Source organism: Rhipicephalus microplus, chromosome 5 (assembly GCF_043290135.1).
Source record: "Rhipicephalus microplus isolate Deutch F79 chromosome 5, USDA_Rmic, whole genome shotgun sequence".
In the NCBI taxonomy this organism is placed as follows: domain Eukaryota; kingdom Metazoa; phylum Arthropoda; class Arachnida; order Ixodida; family Ixodidae; genus Rhipicephalus; species Rhipicephalus microplus.
The window spans coordinates 146291688-146303419 of record NC_134704.1 but is presented as its reverse complement, the minus strand read 5'-3'; the positions used below and the strand labels follow the sequence as shown (position 1 = coordinate 146303419).

At 44.1% G+C, this 11732-nt stretch overlaps 1 long non-coding RNA gene across 1 annotated transcript; it reads right to left on the bottom strand.

Moving 5' to 3' along the window:
• Positions 1-2758: 2758 nt before the first annotated feature.
• On the bottom strand, positions 2759-5147 carry LOC119173347 (uncharacterized). Its single transcript, XR_005110047.2, has 3 exons — positions 5075-5147; positions 3689-3841; positions 2759-2919 (listed from the first exon to the last, which is right to left on the bottom strand). It is a non-coding gene; the product is annotated as an uncharacterized LOC119173347 (long non-coding RNA).
• Between the last annotated feature and the right edge of the window lie 6585 nt (positions 5148-11732).

Below are 11732 nucleotides of genomic sequence, written 5' to 3'. Positions count from 1 at the left end.
CAGGAATTGGTCAAGAATGTGACGTTGACACAATTTAATGGTATTTTAGGCATGATAGGTGATTGAAAAAATAAAGAAATGAAAATATAATTATACTTAATACATTAAAGTTCAACTATGGGTATTATGCTTTTTAGCTTGTATTCCAGAAAGAAAGAAATGAGAAAGAAAGAAGGGATGAGGTTAACCACATCCTAGCGTCCAGTATGACCGCCATATTAACCTTACGGGAACAATTTTGAAAACTTGAGTTTACCTTGTTGTAAAAGAAATGAAGAATTTGGAATACCAGATTGAAATGATACTCGTTGAGTGGTTATCACAAAATACACAAGACATCAGAGGTATCTCTGTGGCAGTATCCCAAGTCTGAGGCACCGAAGCTTGAAACATTTTTCTCCGATGAGGTTAAAACCTATTTTTTGAAAGAGGAGCAATCATTATTCGAGTTCTACGAGAATATCTTAGACAAGACAAAAAGTAATGTGCAATAATTTTCTGTTTTCCACAGAATTGTCAGAGGGATGATACCGTCAGAGAAGCCCTGTGCAAGTTGAAGTTCAATGGGGGGACACGGCATTGAAATCTGGTGCCTGTCAATTCTGATTGTGGAGATTGGCTCCACTGCGACTTCCGTGAAAACATTATGTGCTTATATTTTGTCCACGTGGTTACTGCTTTCGTCCTAGCTGGAAGAATGATAAGCTTCTATACCTGGTTGCGGTGAAGTATTCTACCACCGGAAGAACCTTAACTATTGGGAGATGTAGCGATGCGCGGGCTAAGGTATCAGCCATTCATTTTGTGTTAGCCCACAGTGACCTGGGACCCATTGTAATTTCAGATACTTCCGCTCAAACTGAACTAAAAATATTAACGTCATGATGGCGTGAGAGTTATGAGAAGGTGCGAAAGCTGTGCATGTCGAGAGCGAATCAGTAATTAACTCTGCCCTATTCCCTAGCATCGAAAGTTTTTGTTTTGCAGTGCCATGATGACAACCATCAGCTCTGCTTCAAAACTCGGAGTGAAATCGGGTAACCTTACGGCGAATGACCAGCCAAGTGAAAGACTATTCCTACGCATGCTCTTTTCTCAATCACGAAAACATTTGTAGCTATTATGTGACGGGGCTGTGTACACACCAAAAGTTCTGCACAACTATTTTCGAAACCTTTGCTGGATTGAAGTTTAAGTTTTGCAGAAAAGATATCTTCATATCCTATATTGAGAGTCTGGTTTGAGATATTAGACGCAATTACCGCTATGATGTTGCTATTTATATTTCCCCGTTTCTCTGTACACAGAATATTCCTGGTGTACAAAAACGTCACCGATGAGCGAGAAAGAACTAATCTGGGTCACAGATGAACACACATTCATTTCTCCTCACTACCAAGCTGTAAAATTTTAGGAAAGTTTGTGCTATTAACAAACGGAATATGCAGGAAGACGCGCTTCCTGATAAACAAAGTAATTACTGCAAAGATAGGTAGTGCCAGACACAAGCGCAAAGCTTCCCGCGCCAAGAAAACCAACAGCTTTGTTTTGTACGCAGGTCTTCGAGAGATGAACACAAATCCAAATTTTATTATGCATAATCGTATCATCAACGTAATGGCTTTCTTCCCGCAAGCACAACACCATGTTTTCGACCGGCGTGCTTGTGTACGTCGCAATAAGTGAGTGGTTTTATAAAGGAGTAACCAAGTGCGAATTCGTGCTTCAGGCAAAAGTATGCGTAGTTGTGAAATCAGATAGCACTGCGAAGACGATGTAGTCACTAGAGAAGCGGTGTCACCAAAATACAAAACGATAGGCGTCTCCAGTAGCGCCTTGGGCGTGCGCGATCTTTCTCCCTGAGAACTTGAAAATCTTCTTGCGGAAATGTTAAAATAGCCACTGTTCAAAGAAATGGAAGAACTTTACATATTGCAGAGACTCCTTATTAGGAAAAAAGGCACGAAAGCAGGGTGGGCTTTACGTGATCCCAACAAACGTAATCTAAAATACGAGAGCGAGTGACTTGCACGTGACCTAGAACTTTCCGTCTCTCATATTCTGCCGTATCTCATATTTACGTGACCAAATGTAAATAATGCATCTATCTATTGACACTACTACAATCAAAAACAACGAAAAATTGGATCCCCACTATACATTCCAGTGCTTCCTGTGTGATGCGCCACCTAAGCATTTATACTTCTCTCTCTCTCTATTTCCAATTCTGGGAAAGCCCTTGGTTTTGTCGGTAGAAATGAGCGATGTGGGTTCTATTGCCTCGTTAACTGTTTGTGGAATAGGTGTCCTTTGCATCCGAGCCAAATGACTGGCCATGTTGTTGATTTGCGCCCACCCGATTAAGCTATCTGCCACAAAACAATATAAATGAGCAGTGTTCTTGACACCAGCAGCCAAAGCTCTTCAGTTTAGGCTGATCTCTTTTCATGCTGCAAACAAGAATCACCTAGTGGTGGTTCGAGTGCCTAATCAAACAACGCTAGAAGTTTACGGCAATCACTAATGACTAGAAATAGGTGCCTCTTTACAACTCAAAGGATATTGCGAAAGTGTGTTAATGTATTAGACGTAAACGAAAGTGAGGCATAGCTTGTCAAGGTTGATATGTTCTAGGCAGTAATGTCCGGAAGTGAAACAGTTGGCGTTAAAGCATTGGATTGCAATAATAAGGTGGCCATCCTGTAAACGTTACGCGACGTTTGGTGCTATGAAGTTGTGTAGCCAAGAATTCTTTTGTGCACGCTAAACTTTTTTATTCCACATAAATGGGGATTCACGAGATTAGGAAAAAAATCGCTTCTTCTGAGGTGCCACTGGTTCACTTCTTGCGGCCATGAATCGGGTCCATAAAATCACCGTCAGTGGCAACGGCTTCATTCGGAACCATGATGACGGCCACTGAAAGCAAAGCACATTCAGCAACATTTATGTGTGCGTACGGGCTGTTGTGTACAAGTTGCGCTCATCTGTGCCTCAGCTTCAAAACTTCCAAGCGACAAACAGCTCAGCACAGGAGGAACTTCAATTGTATCATTTGTACCGACTACTTCTATACAGTAACGGAGAAGTTAATTACTTCGTGTTTTCATTTTGTGTCTCATTGGCTTACTTACAATTTTTAAATGCTCACTGCTGTGAACAATTCTCACAAATATGGCAGCCACTATTGCTACTTTACTTAACGTTCAGGACTTTTGTACACATTTAATGAAACGTGATGTGTTCATTACATATAACTAAAAAAACCATTTACCTATTGCGACAGCAGCAGCGACAGTAAAACTGGTTCCCAATGAGCGGTTCAAGTTGAAATTCCGGAAGCGTTTTTGAGAATTATCAAAAAATACACTGACACAACATTGTTCTACTAGACTACAACCCCACTTATCAATCATAGACTGTATTGTTATCTTCATTCTTTCAAGCTCTCCTTTTATGGTGAACTGAAGTGTTAGCTGGGTGGTCCCTGTATTAAATTTGATATGAAGTCACATACAATCTAAGATGTTTCTAGGCTTTTCGTGCACTTTGAAATACTACTGCGTACTGTGACTAGTGCTATGTAAGCGTTCTCAGAATATTAGTATGAATGAATATACAATATGAAATTCACGTGAGTTGAAGTTTTTGGTATGAACTTTATTTTATATGCAGTGCATCCACTTACGTCACAGGAGACGGCCCTGCTGCGCAGCGCAATACTAAGTTTCATGTCATCAACATATCCTAAACTGCTCCGGCATCATGGACACAGTGGTTCAACACATCATACGAAGTCAACATTAACGAAAGTGCTAACTCCGTTTGAAACTATCGATGCCTGAAACAGAGAGCGTAGATATAAAAGAAATGCGCCAATGCGAACATATGCGTATTCGCACAGGTAATAGAAGGATTTTAAAAAAGAAAAATCAGCCCTAAATAATATTGCGTAACTTGTATTGACACCGATTTCTCGGGTTAGCGAAGACCCAGCCTGTAGCTTACAACACACGTTGCACAAACTGATAATCTACCGTCGACATGGTTCATTCACACTCTCTCAGGCTTTCCAAAGAAGCGATACTTTTCAGGTGTCATAAGCTGCACTGGCTGTACTGGCTGTACTGGCTTTCGCCAACAGCTGTCTACCATTCCAATTTAAGGGAAATAATGCTTATTTTTTAGAGTTTCCTAGTACAGCAACACCAGTGTAAGTAGTGCACTATTACATATTATGCATTTGTTCCATTAACACAAAACGTTCCAACGTTGCTTCTCAAAATAAACAGTTCTGGTTCTCGCTGATTAACAGTGTGACTTCTGCGTATATGTCATACATGCGGTATTGCGTAATTTGTCTGTAATATGATTGCATGCAATGAAGTAATTTTTACATATTTCCCTAATTAGTATTGTCCTCTTAGATCAGATAGTATTTGTGTTTGCCGTGAGGATTTTCTAGATTTTAGTAACAATTATATTTGACCCACAAGCCAAAGTGTGTTTTCAAACCTATCACCAATACATTTTCTTTTCTAGTATGAATATGCGTAGAGCATATTAATGGATTGAGCGTACAGAAAGTAGTGGAGCAGAGCAGGCAGCATACTGCGAAACAACTGCCCACATACCATTTGTATACTCTAAACAAAACTTAGTTGTGTACAGACGTGTCACTACACATGTTCAATGTCCACACTGTGATTTAATATTGGGTAATTATATTCATTATTGGGATGACTAACGATTTATGTTGAGCCCAGCGTGGCACATTTACTTTGCCAACAATGAAGCTAAACTGTTTGATCTATTCAATGTTCATAGCCGAATTAGTCTGAACATGAGAGAGTTTATTAAGTCCCTGAAAGCTTACGATACCTTAAACCTGCGCTAATATGTAGATATAAAGAAGATCAGAAAGTTTTAATACCTTAGAAAGTAAGCGACAAGCAAAAATGACAAATATTGCTTCACATTCTGCATGGTTATTTACAAAAAAACTATGGTATTTCAGTCACTGTAAACTTATCGAAATTCGTACGGCAATGGTGGCATGTAGTCATTTACTTACCACCAATTTCGCTTGAGGACTACAGAGAGTTAACGAATCCGTCTTAGCACTGCTAGAGATGGGCTTCCACTATTTCTATATAAGCCCACATGGATTAGCCAAGCCATATATACTAGTGAGACAAAAAAAGCACTGCTTTGGTAGTGAGCAAATTAAGTTGAATAAAATAGGTAAATTGTAGCTCTTTTGGTGTGACCGGCACACACGCTGTTGATTAATCGCGGTGAGTTGCTCGGGTTGTGCATTGCAACATAATCAGTACAGGAGGGCAGAAATTCACTGTTAAAATGACGACCCACTCGCGTATAAAATCAGGAATGTCAACTTTCTGCACTAAACAAAAACCTTTCAATTACAGTCACTAATAAATACACAACACTCATACAGCGATGTTTGGAGTGGTACGTTAAATGAAACTTGACGCTGTACCTCATGTGAGACAACGAGATATTTTAGTGAAGTTTTGTAAGTCACAATAGTTCTGTGGAGCTGAGGATGTAATGCTGTTGTTGTGTGCCCTAGTGAAATACTGTGTAAACTCGAAAATCTCTCTTGCTTTTAGGTGCATCAGCATTCTTTACTTACATTGTACTAACTATACAGTGGGATAATTGAAGTCAGCACCAACTTGTTTAACCTTTACACTTTATAAGGTCAGAACTAGCAAGATTCTCTAGAACTTGCACGGGGAGATCGATTCTCAATGGAATCATGATCAACCCTGTCATTCACCAGGAGACATACACCAAGATATCACAAGACTTCGCTGAGAGCATCATCGTTGCGCCACTGCCAAGAAGTATGCACCAAACCTTCAACGTCGCCAGAAGGGTAGCCCGGACTAATTCTTTATTGAAGAGGTGGGATAAAGGGGGAAGGGGGGCTTGTTTTGTCGACTCGGCCTCATATAAAGACCGAAATAAGTGCACCGCGATAGTAGTCGACTATCAGGGCAGGCGTACCAACTGCGCCACAGTTTACACTTCCAAACCGGAAATCGCTGAACAGGTGTTCATCGCATTGACCCTGACGAATGATCGATACACCAAGATATACAGTGACTAAAAACCAGCCATAAGAGCCTTCAGCAGGTGCAGGATCACACCACAAGCAGTTCAAATTATTAATAGTAAACGGGCCATTGATACACATTATATATATATTGGTTCCCAGCGCAACTTGGATCACTCGATGACATTCTTATGAATCGAAATGAATAGGCCAACATCAGTGCCCGCGAACTTACGGACCGGGACGCTTTTACACATGGCTTTGATTCTGCTGGATTCAAAAATCTACAACGGGATACGCCCATGACATATTGATACAAAACAGCCGCTAAACACGCCATCTTGCTCGTCGGGTTCTCTGCGCTGTAAATAGCTCATTAAACAAGTTACTCGTAACATTATTGGTGGAGGTGGACGACCCCCGTACCTCGATGGAGACGCGCAGCGGTCGCACCATCGGCGACCTTTCGACTGCTTCGACTGCTGGTACTTCCTCTACACCGCCCTCATCAGTCCAAGCCACCACCTACGTCACACTACCGCACCTCCGGGATCCTATATTGCCACAACCTTGATTTCTTCGGATCAGACTTACTTCCTGTCATCCCAGCGCACCTGCGTTCCACTGTCCTGCATCAACTTCATGACGCTCCCATGACGGGCCATTTGGGCGTTTCTCGCACATACGATCGGGTACGACGTCGGTTTTTTTGGCATGGACTTGCCCGCTCTGTTCGACGCTATGTCGCCGCTTGTGAGCCCTGTCAGCGTCGCAAAACGCCGTCTGCCCTCCCAACCGGCTACCTTCAGCCGATCGACGTTCCCAACGAGCCTTTCTTTCGAGTTGGTCTCGACCTGTTGGGCCCTTTTCCACTCTCCACAGCCGGAAATAAATGGATTGCTGTTGCCACGGACTACGCGACGCGGTACGCAATCACACGAGCACTCCCGACCAGCTGCGCTACCGACGTTGCGGACTTTCTGCTGTATGACAAAATATTAGTGCACGGTGGTCCCCGTCAACTTCTCACCGACCGTGGCCGCACGTTCTTATTAGCTGTCGTTCATGAAATCCTGAGGTGTTGCCATACCAAGCACAAATTTACTACTTCGTACCATCCCTAGTCAAATGGCCTCACGGAGCGCCTTAACAGGACCCTAACCGATATGCTTGCCAAATACGTTGCGCCAGACCACCATGATTGGGACATTCATTTGCCGTATGTGACGTTTGCCTACAACTCATCTCGTCCCAACACTGCCGGATATTCGCCCTTCTATCTACTATATGGCCAGGACCCAACTCTACCTTTAGACACGTTACTACCTGCGGCCACTGAAAATGCTGGTGAAGCCATTGCCCGCGCCGACCACGCGCGCCAAGTCGCCCGTAACCGTCTACAGGCTTCACAGGCGCGCCAACAACAGCTCTACAATTCTCACCATAGGGACGTGCACTTTTCTCCGGGTTCTCTCGTGCTCCTCTGGTCACCTACTCGGCGTGTGGGACTGTCGGAAAAACTGTTGTCGCCCTACACTGGACCATTCCGTATCGTTCGCCAAGTGACAGACGTCACGTACGAGATTGTTCCAACCGATCCAACAAAGTCATCGTCAGCTCCGAGCGACACCGTTCACGTGGCTCGGCTAAAGCTCTATTACCCCCCTTCGACATCATCTGCGTAAATTTAGCACCGGGACGGTGCTTCTACCACCGGGGGTTATAATACAAAACAGCCGCTAAACACGGCTGCATGAAAGAGGAGGACGAAGTGGGTTTTTTCCGTTGGATGCTGGTCTGACGCCATCTTGCTCATCGGGTTCGCTGCGCTGTAAATAGCTCATTAAACAAGTTACTCGAAACAATATAATGAAATTACTAAACATTACTACCTGGGGAGGAGAGAGTTTGCACCCCCTCACAGTAGACTAAACAGAGCACAAGCGGTCACACTTAGACAATTACAGACACAGTCTTATTACTCACCGGCACAGGCAAAAGAATGGTACGACATAAATGATATGGATGTTGTTTGCAAGGCGTGTAAGAAAGAAGTGTGCACGCTAGAACATATGCTCAGGAAATGAGGGTCGCTTGGCCGTGGCATTACCCGGGAACGATTTACAGGGATGATAAAGTCTCATGACCATATCCCCCAAGTTCTGGCTGTCCAGTACGCCCATGACAAGGCTAAGAGACTTGAACTCCCAGTCCCAACGTGGGATTAGCGAGGCAGGTGGCTACACCCTGTACACGGCGTATAAATAAAGTTATTTCCATCCATCCGTCTATCGATCAATTGAAGAAACGAACTCTTTTGAACTTCATGACCAGATTTAGATTCGTGATCCTCAAAGGTGAGGGTGGTGAAGCGTAACTGCCAAATATTTGCCAATTGTTGTTTCGTGAAAACGCAGCTTCAAGGGACACGAAGAAAGCAGGAACGTAAAGTTCGAAGGCTCGGCAAACCCATGTACTAAGCATAATTCCCATGCTCACTGAAGCGCCATGCGTTGTATCTCCGGTAGTAACTGGCACCAGAGTTTTCTCTAGTCTATTCAGTGCAAAACGTTGCCGTGCTTTACTGCGCGGCTGCTGACACCAGTAGAGGCACAACTAAAGTAGTGGGAGCCACAGCAACATCGGGTATTCAATACTTTCTTGCTATGGCCTCCGCCGTCACAGACGTGCTTGGTTCAACTGGGCTGCACTATATGGCACCGCCTGTCCAGCTCAACCAGGTGAAAATTGAACTTTTAGGGGCGAAGCTCCTTAAAGCGGCACACGTTCGTCCCTCGTCGTAGTCGTAGTGCGTAACCAGTCTTACGCTTTGACCTGCAAGGAGGTACCGGTGAAAGATTCCTCCTGTGCGTTCTTGAACAATAAACTAAATCGCAGCGAGCGCGTTAACTAAAGGCCGAATTCTCCTGTGTCTCATTCCTAATTAGCAGCCATTGGAATGTGCATTGCGCACTACCTGACAAGAAAGGGTTGCTAGGTTGTACTCGCTGGGCGTAACCTCCTTGGTTTTAGAAAGGCTTAGCGAGCGTTGGCCCGCAGTGCCATGAATACAATGAACTAGTATATACCATGAACTCGAGGTGGTTAAAGGTGGGAAGTAGACGGACGGTCACACAGACGGACGCATATATGATGAAAGGATGCGAGATGGTGGTACTTGGAGTGTTGACTAGATTGATGAACGGACACACAGACAGATGCATGGACGAATGCACGAATGGCTGCACGAATGGACGGACGCATGGACGGACGCAGGGGCGGATGCATGGACGGATGCACGGATGAACGTGCGGACGCGCGAACAGGCGCAAAGACCGTCACACAGACAGACGCGTGGACGGACGGAAGCAAGAACGAATGCACGGACGCATGCTTCGCCCCACTCTCTATCATTCACCCCGTGGATATGCTGCCATTTTTTTATACTTACGCCATTCCCCATAGTGATGTCCGGCAGTTCTTTTTTTCCACTAATTAAACACGAACGAACAAGCAGCATTTTATTGCACGTCTTGATGCTTGGAAGGTTCTTATTAAGTACAGTTAGTTAACTAATGAATAACTGTAGGCAGCGTGTCTGACATCATGGGGTTCAGTTAGCAAATACCCCGCCCCACCGCGGTGGTGTAGTGGCTCAGGCACTCAGCTGCTGACCCGCAGGTCTAGTGATCGAATTCCGGCTGTGGCGGCTGCATTTTCAATGGAGGCGGAAAAACGGTAGACCCGTGTGCTCAGATTTGGGTGCACGTTAAAGAGCCCCAGGTGGTCGAAATTTCCGGAGCTCTCCACTACGATGGCTGCAATAATCATAAGGTGGTTTTGGGACGCTAAACCCCACATATAAATCAAATTTGCAAATGACCTACTCGTGGGGCATGTATTCTCGTACAATTACCCTAATTTCTTGGTAAGTTGGCCACCGCCATTCACAATAATGTCGTTTTAGACACTGTGATAGAACGAGCTTTCACTACTATATAAATTATTATTTAACTCAAGTGACCCTTTAAGTGCAGTATCATTCCGGCTTCATACATTCTTTTTTCCTCCCCCGTAACGCTCATGAAAAAGAAATGGCAGGACCCGTTGCTATGTTCCCAAACAGCCGCCAAACCTAATGCATCTTTGTCGCCTCGTCGTTGTGGAACCCTTGATCGCCCACGTGGTAGGTTTTCAAATGCGAATGAATTTCTTAGTCGGGATATATCAGGCGTTCGTAGGGATCCGTTCACCGCCCTCTCCCATAGCAACAGCTGAGAGCGGGTGCGTCCCTAGCAACCGGAGCCCCACCATGTCACGCTTCAACGTCGGCAATTGTCAGCAACAGTTGCGGGTGCGTGCGCTTATCCTCGCCCCTAGCAGCTGGAGCCCCACCTTCTCGACGTGAACGTGACTTCCCACAGCCTCATCAATTCAGTGCGTTTGAAACGTGTTTGCAGCGTTTGTGCTGCCAGCGTTTGCGTAGCTTTCGTGTTGCTAAGACGTTGAGATTAAGCCGGCAGGTACAATAAGAACGCAAACAGATGCTGAATAATGAGTAAATCAATGGTTTCGGTACCAATTCTAGTCTATTCATGGATTTACGCTATTATAATCACTATGCCATGTACTCTCGGAGCAAGAACTGCATTCGTATTTATTTACAATTCTCTTTGGTGAGGTCGAGGCATTTTTTTTCCATTACACTGAAAATTTTTTCTGTATATCGGAAGGCAGAAGTAAACTAAGTTGCACAAAATTGACCACCCTTATAGCTCTAGTGGAACTATATCATTTGAACCATCTTCCATTTCGCCTTTACCACGCTTCTGTAACATTTCAATGAATAAATGCAGGGTTCATGAAGATAAGAAGAAATCACTGGCTTTGGCTTAAGTGGATATTTTTAGTGATGCTGCTACATTTCTCAACCTTTGGGATGTTCGGAAACAGCATTGCATGCTTTTGCAGAGGATCACCTGGCAAGATCTTTGAAAATGTTTGTCGGGTTCTCCCGCGTCGCCTCTGAAGGTCATGTACTTGCAGATTATTATGTGCGCAAACGCAACTCATCTCCAAGCGATAGCTTGTATTTCTGCTTTTATTATATTCAAGGTGTCCAAAAGTACTTTGTTTGAAGAAAGTATAAAGGCTATGTGCCAAAGTTGGGTTCTCATGTGTCAACAGTGAACTAGCTCCTAAAAAAACGCTCACAGGAAATAACGTCCCCATCAAGACGCAGCTTTCCTTAACTGCAAGACAGCCATAGCAAAACAACTGATGCTTGCGCACTGTCTCAAAAATGCCCGACTGTTCTTCACAATGAGAGTAGCTGCCTTTACATCTACGCTGTTTATCACTTCACGAGGCAGGAATGCGGAGAAAGATTCCTTGAACTGGAGTTTCAGTATACCATAACCTCGAACATGAGAACTTTGCAATAGTTTAGCAAATTGATAATTTTGACCCGTGACTTTAGGTTACAAGAGCAATATTGTAGTAACTGATAACGTTTCGCTCGCTTCAAACTAATGAAACCGCTCAACGTCAAGTTAGTTAGAAGAGCGTTCAAGCTTCCTGTCACAGTAGTCCCGTCTTTGTGCTGGTGGTCCACAAAAACGACAGTCGCGGGATGAAATACTAGCCG